The 13,012-nt window shown below is 49.8% G+C and overlaps 1 protein-coding gene across 5 annotated transcripts in view; it reads right to left on the bottom strand.

Annotated features, from left to right (window-relative positions):
• ARHGEF7 (Rho guanine nucleotide exchange factor 7) overlaps window positions 1-13,012 on the bottom strand; it is a 1,715,641-nt gene that overhangs the window by 937,968 nt on the left and 764,661 nt on the right. The window lies entirely within an intron of this gene.

Below are 13,012 nucleotides of genomic sequence, written 5' to 3'. Positions count from 1 at the left end.
ACTCCAGTGAGGCATTTTACTGTGCGCCTCCCATATTTGGTCATTTTATGCCCTGGGGACTCATTGTTACTAGGCCCGATCCATGCTTTGCGGTGGGCTTGCTCCTCCTCGCTCCCAGATTCAGACCGGGTGTCATCACTCTCGCTGCGGGAGCTGCTAGAGTCCTCCCTGTGTCTTTTCTTCTTTTCCCCAGCGCCCAATTCTTTGTGCCATTTAAAAAAATGGTTCTAACATTGGTCCCAAGTCATTTTGCACAGTACCTACTTTTGCTGCTGGGGTGGATATCTGCCGTGGCTGGCATGCTGCAGACGTCAAGGCGCCTTTTCTTCTTGGCCTGTGGGTCTTGTTCAACTGGTTCTTCTTCCTCGCTGTCCTCTCCTTCTGTTGCTTCGTCTGCTTCGGCTTCCTTGCTGGCCGCTGCTAATTCCACCATCTTTTCTGGACCAAATCCATGCCATGCACCGCTTCCTTGGCCGACTCACACAACAATTTTATTTCTTTAGGTTGAGAGCGTCTGCCATCCTTGTTCCTGCTCTGGACTTCCTATGCAGAAATGGCTGTCCTGGGGACCTTGCTCTGGAGTGCTATGCCTTTTGTCCCTCCACTGTGCTTTAAAATATTTTTATCCACAGGGCTGCTTGTATGGGATGCTGCATTCGTCTGATCTTTGTCCTGTGCAGTCCTGACACACAGTAAACCTATGGCAGCTTCTCCCACTTTCTGCTGTGCGTTTTTACTTTTGTGCGGTGAAGCCAGGCCTCCTTAAAAGCCTGGGTGACTCACCGCATGGATTTTATTCCTTGCCTTGACACGTGTGCTCGCTCTGTGCCGTCTTGCTTCCAAAATGCATTTATATAGCGGAACACTATTTCCCCTTTGCACCGAAAACGTGGAGTCTCTTCGTCCCCCCTTATTAAAAAGCTTGGGGTTCCTTCCTCCGAACTTGTATTGTGGCTGCAGGGGCACGAGCCCAGCCTCGTGCTGCTTTGTCTTGCCGGGCTTGCACCCTTGTCACCCTCACTGTCCTTGCTGTATGCACACCAACTTCAATTGAAAAGCGGAGGAGAGGGGGGTTGAGAGCGGGTGGGAAAGCAGTGATCGGGTGGTGTGGATTATTGGCAAATATTTTTTGCGCCCCCTGGCCCATAAAGTTATTGTTGACTTAAATCCCGGTTGGAGCTGTGCACCGACTTGCGCCTCACTCTCCAGATCAGCTCCATGCCGTCCTGCTTCCAAACGTGTGCACCGAACACACGTCACGCCGTCAAACCGCTGATTGTCATGGCTCAAGTTGCAGTGGCTGCCCGCAATGTTGTTTAGTTCTTTGTCCCTTTTAGAAGTTCCTGCACCAACCTGCGCCCAATGCTTGTTTCTGCTTCGTGTCGCCCGGCTTCCAAGTGTGTCAGCGGTGAGGAAAACCGCGCTGTCAATGCGCCTGTGTCTTTAATACTAGTTTCCCATCTGGTGTCGTTCGGTGCAGGTAGCTGTTCTTGTTATGTAGTCGGCCGTGCTGGGTCATTTGTTACCCTGGTAAGCTGCCTCTGTCACCGGGGGATACTTGCGGTTTTACCGCTGTATGCTTTTTTTTCTTCCCCAAACCAGTCCACAAAAAATTGTATCTGGGCCGCGGTGGGGCTGGATGGGTTGTGCTTCTAACGGCTCTTGGGGCGGTCAGCGCTCTGGCGATCGGTTTTGCACTTTCCACTTTTAGTTTGCCGTATTATTCACAACCTGCCGTGTTGAAAAGGGGAGTCATGCCGGTTAGCCGTCTACTGCTCCGTCCAAGCACAAATACTCTTGACAGTGTTAGCCCCCTACATCTAATACCTGAAGTAGCTTGATTCTCTGTGTGTTGTGGCTCTGTGACGTCCTGCTTCCAAAAAAGCACAGATTGTTTTCTGTGACTCTCAGGAGCGTGCAGCGAGTTACTTTGTAACTCTGGCCCAGCCACGCCATCTCCAAAGGGCTTCTGTGTCCTGTGGAGATGCCGGAGGGGTTGGATGGAGTCAGTACCTCACCAGCGTTGCTCCCGACGAAAAAAACAGCAATATGCGTGGGCTGCTTTCTTCTTTGATTGTCCTGGGCTGCTTTGGGTGAAATGGTCCTCTGCCGCAGCGATCTTGCAGCCTTCCTTCTGCAAAGTTATTTTTGTTAAAATATTTGCAGACAGCAACACGCCGCGGGTTGATGTCCTGCAGCTCCAGTCCATGCAGGAGCAGGAACAGATGACTGGGGGGTGCTTAGCCCCCACGCAGATATAGACCAAAACTGGCCCGAGGGCAAGGCAGCCCCCCCCCCTTTGATACATCAAAGGCCCCTTGCCTACACGTCCGTCCGGATGGGAGAGGGGCCTTTAATGTGAGGTATCAGGGGCAGGGACTACCTGTTGTCACCTGTGCCTGTCACCTCCTTGCCGTTTGGGCACACTGGAGTCTGGGTCCCGTTTGCTGCTAGGGCCTAGTGGCCCACCCTGAACACCCGCATGCTAAAGGGGGGGGGGGGGGCAGCACCTGCAAGGTGATGCCCATGTCCGGACCCACAACAGAGCCCACCTCCCATCTTATGCCCCTGGGCCTTCCACCTCCGGAGGGCCCATGTCTAAAAGATGGTGGAGGTAAATTTAAACTAGGTGGCACTGTTGGGCCATTATAGGTGCGCCAAACCATATCAGTGCCTATAGGTCCTGCTGGCCGCGGCCAACAGGAAACTTGTGCCAATAGGAGGCCTGCACCAAAACAGTTGCGCCATAATGTCAGATGATGATGGTTATTTACACCTTCTAAGTTCAGCTCTGCCACAGGATGATGATATTGACATATTCTAAGTTCAGTTCTACAAAAGGTGATATTATTCACACTTTCTAAGTTTATTTAAACTATAGTTAGGGACATATTCTAAGTTCAACTATACCATCAGGATGATATTACTTACACATTCTAAATTCAGTTATGCCACAGGATGATATTATTCGCACTTTCTAAGTTTATTTATACTATGGTTAAGAGACATTTTCTATGTTCAGCTATACCGCAGGATGATACTATCCATACATTCTAGGTTCAACTATACCATAGGATGAAATTATACACACCTTCTAAATTCAATTATACTACTGGGTGAGATTATTCACACATTCTAAATTCAATTATACCTTTCGCTGAGAATATTTAATCCTTCTAAATTTCAACTATACCACTGGGTGAGATTATTCACACATTATTAGTTCAGTTATACCACAGTTAGGGAGACGTTCTTAGTTCATCTATACCACAGGATGAGATTATACACACATTCTAGGTTCAATTATACCACTGGGTGAGATTATTCACACATTCTTCTACCACAGGATGATAATATTCACACCTTCCAAGTTCATTTATACCACAGTTGGGGACACATTCTAAATTTAACTATACCACAGGATGAAATTATACACACCTTCTAACTTCAATTATACCATTGGGTGGGATTACTCACTCTTTCTAGGTTCAGTTATAACACAGGATGATTATTCACACTTTCTAAATTCACTTATAACACAGGATGAAATTATACACACCTTCTAAATTCAATTGTACCACTGGGTGATATTATTCACACTTTCTAGGTTCAGTTATAACGGTTAGGGACACTTTCTAGGTTCAGTTTTAACACAGTTAGGGACACTTCTAGGTTCAGTTATACCACAGGATGAGTTTATACACACCTTCTAAATTCAATTATACCACTGGGTGAGATTGTTCACACTTTCTAGGCTCAGTTCTACCACAGTATTCTATTATTCACACTTTCTAAATGTGATCCTACCACAGGATGATACTGTTCACAATCTAAGTTTATTTAAACTATATTTAGGGACATATTCTAGGTTCGACTATACCACAGGATGATATTATTCACACTTTCTAGGTTTGGTTCTACCACAGGATGATAATATTCATAATTTCTAGGTTTGGTTCTACCACAGGATGATAATATTCACACTTTATAGGTTCAATTCTACCACAGGATGAGATTATCACACCTTCTAAATTCAATTATACCACTGGTATTCACACTTTCTAGGTTCAGTTATAACACAGTTAGGGACACATTCTAGGTTCAGTTATACCACACCTTCTAAATTCAATTATACCACTGGGGGAGATTATTCACACTTTCTAGGTTCAGTTATAACACAGTTAGGGACACATTCTAGGTTCAGTTATACCACAGGATGATGATATTCACACGTTCTAGGTTCAATTCTACCACATGATGAGATTATCACACCTTCTAAATTCAATTATACCACTGGGTGAGATTATTCGCACTTTCTAGGTTCTGTTCTACCACAAGATGATAATATTCACACTTTCTAGGTTCAGTTCTACCACAGGATGAGATTATCACACCTTCTAAATTCAATTATACCACTGGGTGAGATTATTCGCACTTTCTAGGTTCAGTTCTACCAAAGATGATAATATTCACACTTTCTAGGTTCAGTTCTACCACAGGATGAGATTTTCACACCTTCTCAATTCAATTATACCACTGGGTGAGATTATTCACACTTTCTAGGTTCAGGTCTACCACAGGATGAGATTATACACACCTTCGCCTTGTAAAATCAGCTATACCACAGGGACAGACTATTCACATTTTATGTAGTTACGCTATTAGGCATACTTTCTAAATTTGTGAGGTGTGTGCAGACTATGTAGAAGTGGGAATCACTTCAATGGACAAATCAGGTGCGCTCAAAGTTGTTGAGAGTACAGTTCTAATGCGAGAATTTACAGCAGTAGGGCTTGTAGGAAGGATTGAGTGGTAGGGTAGTATGGCGTGAAGTAATGGCTTCAGTCCCCGCCCTTGCCACACTTACTTTTTTGATGGGTGCTGTCTTCTTGCTTCTCCTGCGGATACCTGCAGATACTACTTGGAGCCGTCTTAGAGGGAGCCGTCCTTTGCCTCAGGGTCCTTAGCCGAGGGAGGCTGCCGGGCAGAGGGCTGCCCTCGGAGGGCCAGTTAAGACCCGTATGGAGAACCAATGAGAGGGGGTGGGGGGTCTGGAGGCGGGAGGGTGGCGGATTCAGGAAGCGCGGGTGCGGGGAGGGAGAAAGGACGCTGGGGCCTGTCTGGGGGGCTAGGGCCAGCAACAAATCTGCTAGTTTGGCCTAAAATAGGCACTGTTGTCAGCTAACACTCACCTGGCTGCTCGGATGGGCAAAAGAGCAGGTGGGGGGCACGCGCATCGGTAGACTCTCAAGGGGACTCATGGATGGAACAATGGGAGGGGGCGGGCAGGTCGAGAGGCAGATTCAGGAAGCGCAGGTGCGGGGAAGGAGAAAGGACGCAGGAGCCTGCCTGGGGGGCTAGGGCCGGCAACAAATCTGCTAATTTGGCCTAAAATAGGCACTGTTGTCAGCTAACACTCCTCTGGCTCCTCAGATGGGCAAAAAGAGCAGGTCGGTAGACTCTCAAGGGACTCATGGATGGACCAATGGAAGGGGGTGGGCAGGTCGGGAGGCAGATTCAGGAAGCGAGGGTGCAGGGAGGGAGAAAGGACGTGTGCTGAGTGAAGGTGTGAACTGAGCTCCACGTAGCTGCTTTGCAAATGCTGTCTAAGGGGACATTTGCAATAAAGACTAGAGTAGCTCAAGTACCCCGTGTGGAGTGGGCTCTTGGTGTAAAAGGCAGTGTTTTGTCCGATAATGAATAGCATAATTGTATACATTTAACTATCCATTTGGAGATTTCTCTTTTGGAAAACTTTCTCCTTGTCTGCCTGTAGCCATGGAGACAAAACAGTTGATCAGTCTTCCTAAGCGGTTTGGTCTTGTCTACATAGTAGAGAACTGCCTCCCTAACATCTTGTGTGTGGAGTTGGACCTCAGCTGAGCTAGTTGGTGTCTGAAAGAAAGCCGGAAGCTCAATTGACTGGATTACATGAAATTTGGAAACAAAATTTAGGGGAGAACCTAGGGTGAGTCTGTAAAACCAATTGGTCTTTATGGATGACAAAGAAAGGGTCCTGCACTGATAAGGCTTGGAGTTCGCTGACTCTTCTTATGGAAGTAATAGTCACTAAGAAGGCAGTCTTGTAGGTAATGTGTTTAAGGGTAGCTTGATGCAAAGGCTCGAAGGGGGGTCCCACGAGTTTTGCTAGTACCACATTTAGATCCCACCCAGGTGGGGGATTGGAGGATGTAGTCTCTTGACTGGCACTTTCTACCATGAGACTTTGAGAGGTGGTATAGGCTGATAAAGCTGCTAGGTGGACTTTTAGAGAATTAAGGACTAAACCTGAATCTAGCAAGTGGAGCAAGTAGGTTAGAATGTGTGATGGAGTACATTCTATGGCGTTGATCTGCTTAGATTGGCACCAAATGACGAATCTCTTCCACTTGTGGAAATAGCAGTGTCTGGTGTTCGGTTTACGTGCTTCTTTCAGGATATCCATACACCGTTGTGGAATATTAAGGTGACCGAACTCTAGGACTTCAGGAGCCATGCTGCTAGGTTCAAAAAGTGAGGTTGTGGGTGTAGGGTTGTCCCCGTGCTGAGTCAACAGGTTGACCTTGTACGGGAGCTTGATGGGATCGCACATCGCCAGCTTGCAAAGATGTGGTACCACGGTTGTCTCGCCCACATAGGAGCAACTAGGATGAGTTGTCATCTGATCCTTGTGTAACTTGTTCACTATTCTGCTGATTAATGGAGTCGGGGGAAAAGCGTAAGCAAATTTCCCTGACCAGCTCATCCATAGGGCGTTGCCATTGGAGTCTGGTTGGGGGAACCTGGATGCGAAGTCTGGGCATACTTTGTTTTCTCTTGTAGCGAACAACTCTAGAGAGGGGTACCACCAAAGAGTGAAGATGTGGTCTACCACGTCCATGTGTAATTGCCACTCGTGTTCTTCTGGCAGAGGATCTCTGCTGAGTGAGAGAGTCTGCTAGAGTGTTGAGTACTCCTGGAATATGTTGGGAGGACAGGGACATCCCTCGTTTGAGTGCCCACTTCCATAATTTCTGAGCCAGTTTGGACAGATGTGGAGAGTGTGTGCCTCCCTGCTTGTTGATATAGAACACTGCAGTGATGCTGTCTGTTAGGACTTGTACTGACTGGTTTGTCAGGTGGTTTTCGAAGGCATGTAGTGCCTTGAAAACGGACAATAATTCCAGTAGATTGATGCGTTTCTGTGCAGTCACTTGTGACCACAGGCCGTATGCTGTGTGGTGAAGGTAGTGGGCCCCACACCCGGAAAGTGACGCCTCTGTTGTGACGACCGCTTGTGCCTCCGGTTCGTGGAAGGGCTTCACTTTGAGCAGATTTTCCCTTGACCACCAGCGTAAATTATGAACTAGTGTAGGCGAAACAATCACTAGATCATCCCACTGACCACTTGCCTGAGACCATTGTTTTGCCAACCATTCCTGCATTGGTCGCAGGCGCACGTGGGGCACCAGGTAAATGCACAATGCCCTCATACCTAGCAGGTGCATTGCTTTGCGCACGCTTATCCGGAGCCCGGCTTGATACTGGGGTATTTGCTGAAGCATGTTTTGTACTCTTTCCGTGGATGGGAAGGCCAAGCCTGTTTTTATATCTAGTACAGCTCCTAGGAACTGTTTCGATCTGACTGGTACCAGACTTTACTTTTTCTCGTTTATTGAAAAGCCCAATTGGAAAAGAAGGTCTATTGTTCTTTGCCTGTTTAGCTTGCAAAGTTGGAAGGTTTCTTCCGTGACCAGCCAGTCGTCCAGGTAAGGGTACACTGGGATTGACTCCCTGCGCAGGTGCGCAGCCACCACTGCCAATACCTTGGTGAATACGCTTGGAGCCGAGGCTATCCTGAAGGGCAGCACTTTGAACTGGTAGTGCTGGTCTGCTACTTTGAATCGCAAGAATCTTTCTATGCGCTGGGAACATTGAAATATGAAAATAAGCATCTTACATGTCCAATTTTGCCATGTAATCCCCCAGCTTTAAGAGGGATTACTTCTTGTAGCGTTGTAATGCGAAATTATTGTGGCTTGACAAACTTGTTTGCAGGGGGCAGATCTACTATTGGGCGCATGGTCAGATCTTTCTTTGGAACAAGGAAATACGTTGAATAAATACCCTTGTTTACCTCTTTGTATGGCACAATCTCCATGGCGACCTCGAGGAGTATGGCCTTGACTTCCTCCACCAGGATGAGTTCTTCCGGTGATGTTTTTTTCTGACGCGGGGGGGAGGTTTGATGGTCTTCCGTGAAGTTCTATACAATAACCCCCTGTTATCGTTGACAACACCCACTTGTCTGATGTCATCCCCTCCCATACGTGGGTGAAATGAGATATTCGTCCCCCGACTGGGGAAGGATGGGAGGGGACCTGTAGCAGGGTGTCATTGTTTGGAGGGTGTTCCTCCACCTCTGGTGGGGGAACCTCTCCCTCTTGCGCGGCCCCTGCGCTGACCCCTGGGATAGCCCTGGGACGCCTCTTGATTAGTGTTGCACGAGGAACCTTGGCTTTGACTGTATCCGGAGCCTCTTTGCGCGTTTTGGCCACAAAAACGTCGAAAATTATTGGCACCCCTTTGGTTGGGTTGTTTGTCAGTTGGCCAAGGGATTTGAGTGTCTCATACTCGTCCTTGGCGGACTTTAGAGCATCATCAACCGTTTTACCAAGCAACACATTCGGCTCAACGGGCATGTTGAGTAAGGTGGTTTGTGTTTCTAATTTAAACCCTGACTGCCTAAGCCAGGCGTGGAGTTTCAGGATGGTGGCTTTAGCGATAACGCGTCCTGCGTTATCCGCTGCATCAAAGTTTGTTTTTAGGAGGACTCCGGCTGTTGCTCTGCCTTCGGCTGCCAGAAGGGAGAGTTTAGACTTAAGTGGTTCTGGCGCGGACTCAGCAAGGGGCGTAACCTCATCCCACTTTGTGCAGTCGTAGCTAGCTATTAATGTGGAGTTGTTAGCTATTCGTGCCTGGTGCGCTGCGGAAGATGCCATCTTCCTTCCCAGTGTATGCAGTTTTTTGCTCTCTTTATCCGGAGGAGCTTCGGATGGGGCCAACGGGGTACCTGCACTCTTCCGTGTAGTGGTTATTACCAAAGAGTCTGGTCGAAGCTGGCCACGTATGTACAAAGGGTCGGAAGGCGCTGGGCGAAAGAGCTTTTCAATTCTTGGGTTTGCTGCCTTGGTCTGATTCGGCATCTCTAAAGGAGGGCTGAAATCTACTTTGGACTGACTTGAGTAATGGGATAAACTGGGTAGCCGGTCTCTTGTCGCCCAAGATGTTTCCGGCGAAATCCTCATCCTGTTGGATTTCCTGAGTTTCAATCCCAAAATGTTCAGCAGCCCTTAGTAGTATGTCATTGAGTAGGGGCTGGTTGTCAATTGGTGAGTCGGGTAGTGGAGGGTCCTGCGGGACTGGAGAGTCCATTGCAGAGACTACCAACTCAGTGTTGTCTTGATCATCTTCTCAACCCACGTGGTAACCCTCGACATCCTCATAGAGGTTGTCCTCGTCTATATATTCATCTTCTACCGCATCAGGGTCGTACAGATCCGAGGAGAGGCAAGGCGTTTTGTAGGGTGGTATATCATAAGAGTTCCTCTGTGGGGAGAGACCTTTTTAGAGCAGACAATTTAGACTGAGCAGGCACATGTGGTGTCTTAGAGCTAGATGGCCGGGCAGTAGGCGGAGTGTTCGCTAGACTTTGCAGAGCATATGGGCGCTCCTCGAAAATATTTGCAGGGGCATGCCATGCGTCCCATAACCCCATGTGCAGTCCATGTAGCTGACCAGGAGATAATCCCTGGGTTGGTAGGGGCAGGTGCAGGGGTAGAGGGATTAGAGAGCCCACTATCTACCTCTTCTTCATCCAGATTGATAGGATCAGGCTGGTCAGGCTCTTCTGCAATGTTCTGAACAGGAATACTATCAGGTTCTGGGGTAGTAGACTATTCCCTAGGCTTGTTCCTTCTGTCCCCTGTGTCCCTGTCTTTATGAGAGGGACTGGACTTGTCCTTATGATCCCTGCTCTTGGAAGAGGATTTATTAGAGCCAGGGGTCGAGGTAGGAGGCTTGGGGGTCTGTTTTTCAATATAACGGGAAATTCCCAACTTTTTGCCCTTTCCCCCCAGATGTAGGTCGAATTCCGACTACAGGAACGGGCTCGGCAGCGTCGCTCGACGGCGCGAGGCCCAGCAAGGGAGTTTTGAGTCCGGCATCCTTCGTCTTTACGTGCATGTCATGAGATGGCCGCTCGGGGCGCTCAGAGGACCGTGAATCCGCAGATTTGCTCTTCGCCGTCGACTCTAGGCGTGCGATTTCAGACGCATCGCCATGGGGAGTGTGTTTAGTGTGTGGGAGTGTGGTGAGCTTGCCGCTGGGTGTCTTCCCCATAACAGGACTGCAGGCCTGTCCATCAGGGTCGGGGGCTGGCACTGGGGAACGGCGAGGTTCCCAGTCACCCTCGCCCTCCAAAAGGACGGCGTCGCTGCCGTCCAAAAGGACGGCGTCGCTGGGCGCCCCTTCATCCATGGCGGCCTCGGCCTGCATGGCGTGATGGGCCCAATGTTTTGTCCGCCTGTCTTTAAGGATCTTGGGTCGGAGCAGTTTACAGGCCGGACAATGAGCCTCATCGTGGTCTCTATGTAAGCATAGGTTTCACACCCTGTCCTTATCGACCCACATGTATTTCTTATTACAAGAGGGGCAGAATTTAAAGAGAGAATTTAAAGGGGGGCAGGCAGCTGGGCGAACCAGGGAAGGGGTAGGAAAATACATGGTCTTATGACCATTCCCCACTTTCCCTACTGTTAGGCCAAGGCCGGGTGTCGCCGTCGAAATCTCAGTTTGACGGTCCTTCTTGTAGTCTTCCTGAAGTCTTCACCGTGTCAGGGCACGGCGTCGGTAAACAACAGAAAGATATACTACCTTGTACTATTTATAAAGTTCAATGGCATAAGCCGAAATTGCACTCTGCTTCTATGCGACCACTCACGATGGCAGAAAAAAACTATCTGAGAGACCTAAACGCGTGAGGGATCGTCACAATAAGGATAGTATTACTGGCACGCCCTATTCGACGTTCATTTTTGAGTTTTGAAAACAACAATAATACTGTGAAACTTCCACTAGATGTCGGCCTATGCATAGCATGTGAAACAAAGCAGATACAAGCACCAGAAATATTACGTCCCGTCCCCTTTCCTCCATACTGCATGGGCGTCCCTTCCAATGGACGGGAGACAGAACCTTTTTCACCAAAAAAAACCTTCTTCCCCTTTAAATGTAGGGACACGCGGGGGGCGGCGCTGGGAGCATGTGCTGCCTTGACTCTGCCCTCCGGCGCCACACCTCAGTCCCCTTTTCTGCATCGACGGGAACGGGCCGAATTCACAAGTGCTCTTAGGTTTGTCTTCGGCCATGTAATTCCATGCGTGGATACTTCATCTCTGTTTTTTTTCATCTTCCTCATCATTCAGGTACTCGGTCCTCAGGCGTCACGCTCCTCCTCGGCGCATGTCGATTTCCACAGTTTTCAGCAGGTGTCCATCCTGCAACAGGCTCTTTCCAACTTCAGACCCCCATGCCCGCTGCCTACGCTGCCTACGCTGCCTTGGCCCAGACCACGGTTGGCATGCTTGTACAGTGTGCAACGCCCTGTCATTGAAATCACTGAAGAACAGACTAGCCAGGTGGAGGGAGCTCTTCCAGAAGTCGCCTCCATAGGACCTCAAGAACTTCGTGTAACATCGAGCCAGGCAGGTAGGGCCTCTATTTTCCATCGCACCTCGCAAGGGAGACTCCTTCCCAAGGACTCGCCCGCGCAGGAGGGACCGCTCAGGTCCTTGTACCAGCATGCACACCCGGGCTGCTCCAGCTACCGGCCTACTGGCCAAGGTATTCTCGGATCCTCCCGGTGGCAGTGCTGAGGGACCGGAAGGTCCTTTGACCGGGTCTCCACCCTAGGGGCTCCACCCTTTCACCGGCATTATGTCCGAGGGGCCACACCCTAGTACCTGCAATACTGCAGAGGGGACGCCTAAATACAGCTCTATGGGCCCACGGGCCGAGGGTGTCACACCTACCAGACTTAGGCCCCAGGAGCAGGTTTAGCCACGCGATCCACACTCAAGAGTCTTGGAGAAGGCTGGGCCCAGAGAGCCGAGCAACACGATGCAGGTACGTGGCAGGCAGCTCGACAAAATGGCCACCGTGCCAGACATCAGCACCCGTCCCACGCCATTTCAGGAGTTTGGCGAAGAACGAGTGTCAAGGTTGGACTGGCCTCAACCAAGTATGCCCGTCCGTAGGTTGCAGTCTATCCTTCATTTGCGCAGGGCAGGTTCCCACTGCGTCCTTACAAGCAGGGTATGCAGCGGCTCCAGCAGCCTCCTGCTACCCCGTCAGTATACCATACCACCTCTCCGGCCTGTGAAGAAGGGCTCTTCGAGAGGTTCCTCTGGCTCATGAAGTCACCTCGGATGGGGGTTATCCTCGGGGACAACATCAGGGACGTGCTCTCTACGATGCTACCGGCACCTCAGATTCCTCAGGCGCCCCGGCCCCATCCGGCCGGGGACAGCCTCTGCCACTGGCTCCCCAGCCGATTCCTCAGGCGGTTCCGTACCAGCCTCCGCTTCCGGTCCCCGTACCCAAGCCTCCGGCTCCCGCTACTTCTCCACCTACACAGGATCTTCCTGACCCACAGGATACGGATGAGGAGGAGGATCCTGAGATGCCATCCTCAGCCAGGGCCTTCCACGAACGTCTTGCATGTCTGGCGGAGTACCTGGGCCTACCCCAACCCGATGTTGAGCAGCCGGCAGAGAGGGTTCTGGCTGAAGTCCTCACATGACGCCCCTCTGCCAAAACAGGAATTCCACTTCAGACCGGTGTAGTCTCCCTGGTCAAAAAGGGTTGCTCAAGCCCCACTCTGTCCAGCCGGTCAATCGATGCCTGGATGCCAAGTAGAGGCAGATGGAGGGGTATACACACTTGCTATCGGCCCATCCTCAGCCACACTCCT

The sequence above is a fragment of the Ambystoma mexicanum genome, chromosome 7p (genome assembly GCF_040938575.1).
Source record: "Ambystoma mexicanum isolate Mex_15411 chromosome 7p, UKY_AmexF1_1, whole genome shotgun sequence".
NCBI lineage: Eukaryota > Metazoa > Chordata > Amphibia > Caudata > Ambystomatidae > Ambystoma > Ambystoma mexicanum.
Note: the sequence above shows the minus strand (reverse complement) of the source record. Positions and strands in the feature narration are given on the sequence as shown.